Source organism: Oxyura jamaicensis, chromosome Z (assembly GCF_011077185.1).
Source record: "Oxyura jamaicensis isolate SHBP4307 breed ruddy duck chromosome Z, BPBGC_Ojam_1.0, whole genome shotgun sequence".
Lineage (NCBI taxonomy): Eukaryota > Metazoa > Chordata > Aves > Anseriformes > Anatidae > Oxyura > Oxyura jamaicensis.
The window spans coordinates 4,858,477-4,869,015 of NC_048926.1; the positions used below are offsets into that span (position 1 = coordinate 4,858,477).

General features: G+C 36.7%; 1 long non-coding RNA gene across 1 annotated transcript in view; it reads left to right on the forward strand.

The window, feature by feature from the left end:
• Positions 1-10,539, forward strand: part of LOC118156498 — a 14,288-nt gene that overhangs the window by 2,409 nt on the left and 1,340 nt on the right. The window contains exon 2 of the long non-coding RNA XR_004746293.1: positions 4,293-4,343. This is a non-coding gene — a long non-coding RNA (uncharacterized LOC118156498). The remainder of the gene's footprint in view (positions 1-4,292; positions 4,344-10,539) is intronic.

Genomic DNA, 10,539 nt, shown 5'->3' on the forward strand with positions numbered 1-10,539 from the left:
TATTTTTTTTTTTTCCCCGCTTCTTAAAATGTTGGCCATGTTCAGCAATTTCTTATGTCATACCCAGTAGCATTTCTGTTCAGTTAGCTGAACCTGAGGCTGAGGTTCAACCAACCTCTGGTTGTTTGCTTGACTAACAAAAGCAGAGGAGACTTCACAGCCTCTATGGGCAAAGAGTAGTAGTAGTAGGTGTGTTATGAAGCTGAAAGGTAAATAGAGAGACATTTACATAAAGCTATGGTACCTATTAACACCACTTTAAATGGCTTTAACTTTCTCTGTTGAATCTTTCAAGGATTGCCCTTGTTGAATTCTGTTTATTATGTTATTCCTAATTTGGAGGAACTGTTACCATACAGTTAATGCGTAAAATATACAATGAGCAAACACAGTACTTTAACATACCCAGCAGCAAACTTGTGCTTTATCCCTGTCTCCCTAAAGCCAACATTACAAAGCCAGAGATCGATGTACAAATGATCCTTCAATACTCAGTGGAAAATCCTGGTCCATGAAACTGAAGCAGCTCTGAAATTTCACAATAAAAGTTTATCCATCTCTGATTAAAACTATAAAAATGCAATTAAGTTAAAAGCAAGCTTATGCCAAATTTCAGTGTAAGGTAGCTTGAAGCGGCCAAATGACTTTCTCTTGGATAATGATATCAAAATATTCCTTATGGAGGGGTAACATATTACCTACAGTTTTGTTGTGAGTGGAGAATTTTAATTGATATTTCTTAATATTCACATTTATTCAGGATGCAAAAATCTTGTTACTAAGCACATTTGATCACTGGACCTGCCTATCTGTCACAACAGGGTGTGTTCACAGTCCATGGAATCACAATCACTGAACTGTAGGGGTTGGAAGGGACCTCAAAAGATCATTGGGTCCAACCCCCCTGCCAAAGCAGGTTCCTCAGAGCAGTCTGCCCACATAGGCGTCCAGACGGGCCTTGAATATCTCCAGAGAAGGAGACTCCACAACCTCTCTGCGCAGCTTGTTCCAGTGCTCCATCACTCTCACCATGAAGAAGTTCTTTCGCACGTCGGTGTCGAACTTCCTGTGTTCTATCTTGTGACCATTGCCCCTTGTCCTATCCCCAAGAACCACTGAGAAGAGGCTAGCTACATCCTTCTGTCTCCCACCTCTCAGATATTTGTACACATTGATAAGATCCCCTCTCAGTCTTCTGTTTTCCAGGCTGAACAGACCTAGGTCTCTCAGCCTTTCTTCATAGGGAAGATTCACCAGGCCTTGTATCATCTTTGTGGCCCTCTGCTGCACTCTTTCCAGGAGATCCCTGTTTTTTTTCTGTACTGGGGAGCCCAGAACTGGACACAGTACTCCAGGTGAGGACTGACCAGGGCAGAGTAGAGGGGGAGGATCACCTCCCTTGACCTGCTGGCCATGCTCCTTTTAATGCATGAGGCAATTAATGCATGGAGGCAAGCTTGACATGACATTCTTCTGAGTGGGAAAAGGTGGCTACCAACACTATATGGAGCTCAGAAAATGTGTTATAGAGATGGAAACTCTATGGTGACTTTTTTTTTTCCTTGTTTAGAAGCATAAGATTGTTTTAAAAGGAAACAGATTTCATAGACACTTTAGATGGAGTTATTATATCTAAATTAAAGAAGGCAAGTCTGTATTTTGATCTATATTATATTAATTGAATAACATTTGAGAAGAAGTGTGCTGGCATAAGTTATTCTGACTCTGTTTCAGGTAAATATCCTGTCTTTGAGATCACTGGGTACTTAAAGTACTTTCCTAATTGTGCTTTGTTTGATAACCAGCTCTGGAGCTATGCAAAACTTTCCCAACAATTCCCCAAGGAGGAACACAAAATCCCATATCTCACCTTCAAGCAGAGTTGGACTGAGGCCATCTCCAGCTCAGAAAAGTGCTTTTTTTCTTACCCTCTTTAAACCTAAGAAGACATGGAAGAGGCATAAATGCCTTGTTGCACAAAAAGGGTAGTCTGAAGACTTGGGCTATGAAAACAGTTCAATTCACACCACAGTGTAAGTTCTTATAGTACTTAGTTTAGAATGGAGTATAAATATATATATATATTGATGTTTGCTACTCTGTTGTTTAGAAACCAGAATAACAAAAGTATCAATATGATCTTGAGTTTCTACAGTACAAAACTGAGTATGTTATCTTCTTAACTTAGTGGTAGCATAAAGAGATTGGTATAAATGTCTAAGTGTAAATTATCAGGAAGTGCATCTCCTGGCTCAAGAGCAATATTGATCACAAGTATCCTTTTCTGTTTACATCTGTGTGTGTGCAGAACCTCAGGGCAAAGAGCACAATGCTGCTGGGAACATAATCCCCGTGTTCACGTGTGTGTAGTATGTATGCTTCTGTTCTGTTTTATTCTGACAGCAGCTGACTGCTTTCGTAAGGGATGATGGGTCAGTCTGCTCTCAGTTGGAAGGTGTCAGTATTATGTATTTCTGAGTGATCATAAAGCTTAACTGAAAAAACACAAACACATATATACATGAGTGTTGCTAAGAATTGCTATGAAAGTGATCAGGCTTGAACTCATGCTTGCCTGGTGGTTTTTGCCTTCTCATTGGTAAGATTACGATGTAGAAACACAAGAGTTATGTTACCCAGAGCTAAGAAATATTTGCAAAAAGATTATACTGTCAGCCATCATCAATTACTACGATTAAAACTTGATGCAAAAAATGCCTGTCCTAGAATCCCCTTGCTGATATCTTTGTTACATATAAGTGGTATTTCAAAAATATCATTCATCCACGGGCACATAACTGAATTTGTCCTTTGCCTAAATCTACAATATATAGTATATATAAACCTTTATAAACCAGACAATGCTCAATATGAGTCCTCTCTGAAATATAGTCCATGAAATTGACATGAAACAGGAATAAAGACAATACAACTAAAATATTTACAGTAAGTCATTGGGCTTGTAATACTTTTTTTTATTATTATTATTTATTTGTGAAATGCTTAAACTGGCCTATAGTAATGAATGAAAGAAATACGGTAAGGTATATAGCGTTCATGTCACTTTTATTCAATGCAATAAATTTAAATGAAATAAACATTGTCTGAATTGGTGTTTGCTATCTGAGCTGAAAAGAAACATGTTTCCTATAATCCTCATGCTCCATTGTTCTTCCTCCTCACCATTTTTCCTACCCTTTTGATCAAAAGTATTTTTCACAGCTTCTTCTGGAGCCCTGTTTGTTTGCCTAAATTCCTAACTCCTGTCTGGATCAGGGTGCAGGAATTGCTCTAAACCACAGAAATCCTGATGAAGGACAGTTCCCTCAAGCAGCTGTGTAGGTGTCAGACTGCACATGGAGTCATTAACTTCTGCCCATTGCTCTTGTGATGTCTGAACTAATGTCTTGCCTGGCTGTGCTGAGGTGCTGCTCTCTGGGTTCATCTTCTTTGCATGCGTAGGAAGTCATGTTCTATCAGGTGTTTTCACCTAGTGTAGTAACTGGCGCAAAGAGTTGGGTGTTGAGGGGGGAAAGCTGTGGATTTTGAGAGCAGACAGTTCCAGCTGTATGAAAATACAGGTGCTACTCGTGAAGTGGATGTATTTGCTTCTACCAGATCTTTATGAAAACTTGTTGTCTGGTAACTAGGTTATCAGACCATTACATAACTCCAATATAAACTGGAAGGCTTAAAACAGCGTGTTATGATGATTATCTTCTCAGATAAATAGGAGTGCAGTACTAACAAGTAACAGGGAGCATGCCCAGCACACACTCAAGGCAGTGCTATGATGCTTAGGTCATAACTTCTGCAGTGCTTTGGAGAGCTGTGTTCAGAGACTTGCTCTGCTTTATGATTGGGGCCAGCAAGGGAAAGAGATTTCAGCTTAGCTTTGTGAGATAGTGGGAGCAGGACCCTTCTGAAAAGCTTTTTCTTGAAAAGCAGAAATCTACAAGATTCTGTATTTGAAGCTAATCAAAATACAAAATTTTCTCAGGAAAAACAGCTTTGGAGAAACATAGTTCTGATGACACTTTCAGAATTTGAAATAAGTATTTTTTTAAAGCAATATTGAAACTATTGTATTTGTCAAGGTAAGAATTTGAAGATGTTGGTATTTGATTCCAGCTTCATTGTTTGTGTTGATTCAAGGTTTTACATAATTTTCACTGTAGTGTTTGAGCACCACAGTAAGCAGGAAATATACTTCATATCATTTTGACAATATTTAAACGAATAGTTTTTGTATTTGTGAATAGAACTACATTTCTAATTATTTGTCCCAACAGTGATGTTGATGTAAAGATCTGAAGCTACAATGGAGTCCAAATTCTCAAATGGTAAGTTTTGGAATGCTGTTCAGAATATAATTCCTGTTTTACAAGGAAAAAACAAACAAAAAAAAAAAACACTTTGTTTTAGGAATTAGATTGTGCAAATTTAATGTGTTTAAAGTAACAGGTTAATTCCAGGCTATAGATGTAAATGAGCCTAGGGGAAATTCTTAGTTTCCAGGGCTTTTCTGAGAGTATTTTTCCATATTAATGCACTGTGACCTAGAAAGGAAGAGAATGGCATCCAAACTAAATGCCTTCTTTTCTATCTTCTTGCAGGCAATAAAAACAGGATTAGAGAATTTTGGCAAAAAGTCAGGTTTTTACTAGTGATTACATCTCATTCCTCTATAGGTTTCTCTTTTAATGGGTGTTTCGTAGGGTGACAGAGATCCCTTGAAGAGGTCAGGGCTGGAACACTGCTGTCTGTGTCTCTGAACACAAACTTGTTTTGCTGTCAGGGTTAAGAAACATAACTATTCTTTGCTTTATGGGCAAAGGAGTCTGAGACATAAAGTTACTCTGCAAAATTCACGTGGACTACTGAATGTAGGCTCTTGACAACTTGCAGCCCAGTGATCTAACAAGATGTCAGTTGTCCCTCTGCTGAGGCTTGCAACATGGGGATGAAATAAGACTCAGAGTCTCCAGTTGACATGAAATTGTTGAGCAGCTGTCCCCCCCATAATATGGCAGTAAAACACATCTACTCCATTATATATGGCTAGAAATATGTGAATAGAAGCTGCCAGAGCTATACTAGATGAATACCTGACAATATAACCACGAACACTTGAGGTGGTGCTCTCAGATTGTCATGTGTTCTGCATCGATTTAGAGTCCAAAATAAAGGATTAGTCTGTTTCGCAGGCATTTCACTTTCACCATACAATGCATATCATCCACACACTACGAAAACCAAGCATTACTTATGGAAGACTATGGTTTTACTTCTGATAGTACCCCCCGAGTCTCAAATTGCTGCATCAATGCTTTTGATACAATATACAAAACCTTACACAGGCAGCAGTGTGCATACATACTTGATTGCCATACTTACAGATTTCATAACATGAGCTGAATAGAAGAAAGACCACTGCAGAGCAAAAGAATATGGCTTGTGTTGGTCTTTGACAAATCTAAAACTCAAATATTGAAAGACAACATCACTGAAGTTTACTGTGGATACTGATTTCCCGAATAGATCCTTAGAAAGAATAATGCATTAGGCCATTGTAAGCATGAAAGTTGGGAATTAGAGACAAAGGGTGTAGGAAAACTTCTATTTTTGAACTTTAGAAGAGAAAGCATTCATGATCATAATACTTTCTTTGCATCTTATTATCACTTAAACACAAGTACGATATTAAAATTAACTTAGAAACTTCTCAACTTCCTCTGCTGGCATTCTGCCTGAATTTATAGGAGTCTTGGTACATTTGAAGTGTTCCGAGTAATCACAGGGGACTAACCAATGCTAATTTGGAAATGAAGTTCCCTTTACAAGCTCATTCATTCTTTACCCCCTGCTCAGAGAAAAAAAAAAAAAAAAAAAAAAAAAATCTGCAATAACCCAGCCACCAACATCAGACAGAATAGTTAGGATAGTCTGCATAAAGCATCAAAAATAAGATGAAATCTCTTTGTTGCAAGTGAAAGATGAATCTTGCTCATATGCTGGGCAGGTATCAGATGCACTGAGTGCCATTCAGTATGAGAAAAAAAAACCCTTGCTATTTTAATTAAAAGACCTCATTTTTATAAAGTTACAAAGTTGCTATTTGGAAAAAAAAAAAAAAAAGTAATCCAGAATGACTTATTTGAAAGGAGATTTGGAGGAATTAACGAGATGTTTGGGAAAGCAATAAACGATGGTATTGCAAGGTATCATTGTTTTTAAGAACAGTTCAATTTTTTTCTATGCTGGAAATGAGTAACCTGTTAGCTTCTTTTAGCATCGTGTTATGACAGAAAAGGTGACTGAAAAGATAGGGGGGATGGAGGGGGGGAGGGAAGGCTACTTGAATCCTTCATAAAGACAACAAACCATATAACAGTTTAATTCAGTGAAATGATTGTAGTCATAGCAATTTTGTTTCAGAATATATGTGTTATAGTGTATATATATATATATAGTATATATGTATATATATATATAATGTTATAGAATAATTATAGAATTGAGAGAGTTTGTATCTTAAAATGAATAGACTGGATTATTAACAATATTAATGCATTAAGTATTTTGTTGCAATAACTATAACTAGATGGTAATATATTTTGATGAGGCCTGTTGCAGAATGATGTTAAGACCTGATCTAGAAGTTCTTCCTTTGAGTGTATGATTGGGGCTGCCTTTATCTACAACCCTTTTATACAGAATAAGCATGACATTCATGCTTAACCATCTTTCTCAGAGGAAGTGACAGCAGTAATAACAACTTTGAGCTTTCTCTTTCAATGGGATTATGGAAAGAATGAATATCTAATACTAGAAAACAAACAAAACCCATGCAGGGTTACCTTATGTATATATATATGGTATGGTACCTAAAAATCTTGTAGATAAAAAGGCACAAATCTTTCTACTTTAATGATTTTGAAGTAGCCAAGATGCTACTTTTACAGGTCAGATATTTTCAACATTTATTCCAGTGCTGGGAATAAACTGGGAGAGCATGGTGCATCCTTTTGCACCCAGCCATACTTGCAGGGAAACAGAAGGCTGCAGCAGGGACAGCTGAGATGTGAGAATCTGCCTGCCTTTTAACTAAAAAGCAAATTGTTACGAAATAGCCTACACTGTCCTAAGGATGAGTAGAACCTCTTTATGTGAGTGCAATTGGGATCACAAAGGGCAAGACATTCTTCAGACCTTCCTATGATGTATTATGTTCTCCACTGGACATGCTAGATTTCTTTTCCTAGCCCTGTGTTGTTCCCCTCCCACACTGAAGGTTTTCAGGATTTTAAGAAGGGGTATTTAGAAAGGACAAACTTTTCTGAAGTAGTGTCTGTCAGGCAGTTGGTATTCAAACAAAGTAAATTGTGTAAATTTACTAACCTGATGTAGGACTCTTCTGCTGTGAACAGTCATTGAGCTTCTAGCTTGTAGTCAATACTTAATTGTGATCAACAAAATAAAGTCACTTAACTAAAGAAGTAGGAGAAGCTGTATCCAGTATGATTGCCTATGATGGGGACTGGCATTCAGTGACCCTGGAAAGGCCATCCAAAGAAGATCAAAGGAGGTATAATTAAAATATAATTTGGCTGGAGAAATTAGTCTGTAAAATGACACAGAAAAGTTACTGGTGCTTGAAATTTCTGTTAATTCTACCAATGTGTTGACACTAAAAGACATGTCAGTAATAAAATCATGAAATTTGAATTTGCTGAGCTTACATAAGTTCATTAAAAATGATAGGTCCATAGTGGTTTTATGGTAGTAGAAATATGATATGCAGAGAACTTATTAAAGGAGATGACATCCGAGATGGAATTCTGTAATGAAATCAGAATTAAGTCTTGACTTTATTTACATGACTATCTTAAATAGAAATGCTTATATCATCCCTTTGCTAGCAATCATAAGACTAAAAAAAGGTGAAGGAGTAATCTGAAAAATGACACTGCAACAGCATTGTCTCTGAAGAGAAACAAAATTGGCACTGAAATGGCCTTTAGAGAAAAGTCTGTAAGGCTGTGTAATCAGATTGTCAGGTTTTACTGTGAGATCAGAGGCTGGTATTTATATGCTCTGATAGATGTTCATGTAGTGATTTGGCTTATTAATCTATGACAATACTGAAAATTGTTTATGAAAATAGTGTACATACAGAACAAAAATAGTTGTAAAAGACTCTTGTTCAAATACCCATTATGACTTGTGAAGAGGACTTGTTTATAACTATTGCTTCTAATTTTCTAACGATTAAATGTCCCAGTTAAAAATTATATATATATATATATAGTTCTGGCTTGCTACCCAAAACAGAATAATTTTGTGTATTCTAAAGGACTGAGGTGATTATCAAAGTTGTAAAGGGTGTAAAGAGATGTTCTTTCAATGAACTATATTAAAATTACCATTTTTACCTCAGAAACCATAACGGTCCTCAGCTTACAAGTGAAACAAGTCATTGGAAGAGTGAAGAGCAGCTATGTTTGTCTTAAATCCAAATGGAACCAAACTAAAGTGATTTAATTGTGCCTGGCATTAAACTAAAACATTATGGATAAAGTCTATGGCCTAATGTCATTCTCTTAATGAGCAAACAAAGTTTTAGCAAAAGATTTTTTTGAATTGTTTAAATGCTTGTAAATAGCTCTTTAGAAAACTGCAGTCTATATAACTGATTGGAAAAGGGATATGCATTCTTTTCTTGTTCTCAGCTAGACTGCTTACTGACTCAACAGAGACCTCAGGAAAGTCAGGTAGAAGTTTTGTGCGCTGAGATACTGGCTAAAGTAGTGTTATGTTCCTGCTTTAGTGCAGCTTCATTAAAGCTTGTGATGTGTCTAATTGTGTGTTGCTTTGCACAGTATAAAGACCTCTGGAGGACACAGTGAATTGATGCTTCCAGTAGTTTGCTAGTCAGATCTCTATCTTCACTATAGAATGGATTGACAGTCCAAGTTCATTCAGTTCAGTCATACTCAACTAGTCATCCACTAGAAAAAAAGTATATCTGGTTATTTCTTAGTGGCCCTCTATTTCCTTTAATTCTCCATTCTTCTCAGTGCAGTCTGATATATTTTGGTTGAGACCATGAATAAAGTTTGTGCCTTCACTGCATAGTCCTCTTAATTGGACTCCCCCTGCAGCCTTGCCTACCTCTTTGCAATACATTGCTTGCCCCAGAGAAAACATATCTATTTTTTTCTCCTGTGCACAGGAATCATCCTCCCTGTTTCAAGTTTTCTTGTCCTTTTTTATTCCCTCTCATGCTAAAAACAAATCAAACAGAAACAAACAAAAATGCTCGCTGAATTCAAGTCTCTTCTTTATGGACAAGAACTTGTTGAAATTCTTTCTCTGAATATTTTCTGGGCTTTTTGGTCTCTGAAGTGTTTCTCTTAAAGCTTAGGAAGAGCATCCTAAACAGAGCCAAGGAAATTCTATGTATACCATAAATGAATGTCTAATGATTTGGAAATCACCTAATTCATTTGACAACTAATGTTCCCTGTTAGTTGGAAAACAAACTGCTTCATTTGGTGCAGCTTTTCAGTTCCTTCTGACATAACACTGAAAAAGCATTTAAAATATATCTGCTCCAGTTCTGTTTTAGTTCTTATTCCAATAAAGAGACAATGGAGAAAAAATATATTGAAGCATCATATAGCTGACTGAAAGCCACTGATCAGAGACTGTAGGCTTTAAGAGGAGAGAGAGAGAGAGAGAGAGAGAGAGAGAGAGAAGCAATACTTCGCAGCTGTTTTTCAACATGCAACCTATACGTGTTTTGGCAAAACGGGTAATAATAAATTATGAAAGAAAGGTAAATAAAGTAAGTGAGTTTCCTAGAATCTCAGATTTGATGTACTTCTCTGAAGTGCTGAAGTCTGGAATTCAACAAAGTGTCTATTTTGATTATAGTCTTTCATTTTAAACCCTTTCAAAAGAATTTTAAACTGGTTAGACCTGCTGGAATAGATTCTTTCAGTGCTGATTTTCAGTACTGAAAATATGGTCATCCTCAGAGTCAATTTCATGCATTTTAAGTGATTAAACTCCCATGCAATCTACTCAGTGTAGTTGGTTGAGCCTAGAAGGCTTCCTGGGTGTAGTTGTGGCTGGATAGCTGTGGAAGATTCTGGAGCTGATGGACTCGGTACCATCAGTACTTGGGCCCAAGCCAGGTTACTTTGATTGTACTGATATTTGAAATACAACTCTCAATTTAATTTTCTTTGGGTTCACTTGATGTCTTTATATGTTCATCTTTACTGTGATTGCATCTCTCAATGCAACTATCATTTAGATTTGACTCGTCTAACTTTTCTCTAGTTGAAACTACTTATTCAGTGTTCTTTTTTAAGTAATGGAGAAATGTAGCAAGCTTTCTTAGAAATGCACTTTAGGATAGAAACGTTTGTCATCTATTCTTTTGACTAAAGGAAGTATATGTCTATCATACATAGTGCATTGAGGATCAGGTGAGATAAATCCAAATCACAACCTATATATATATATATA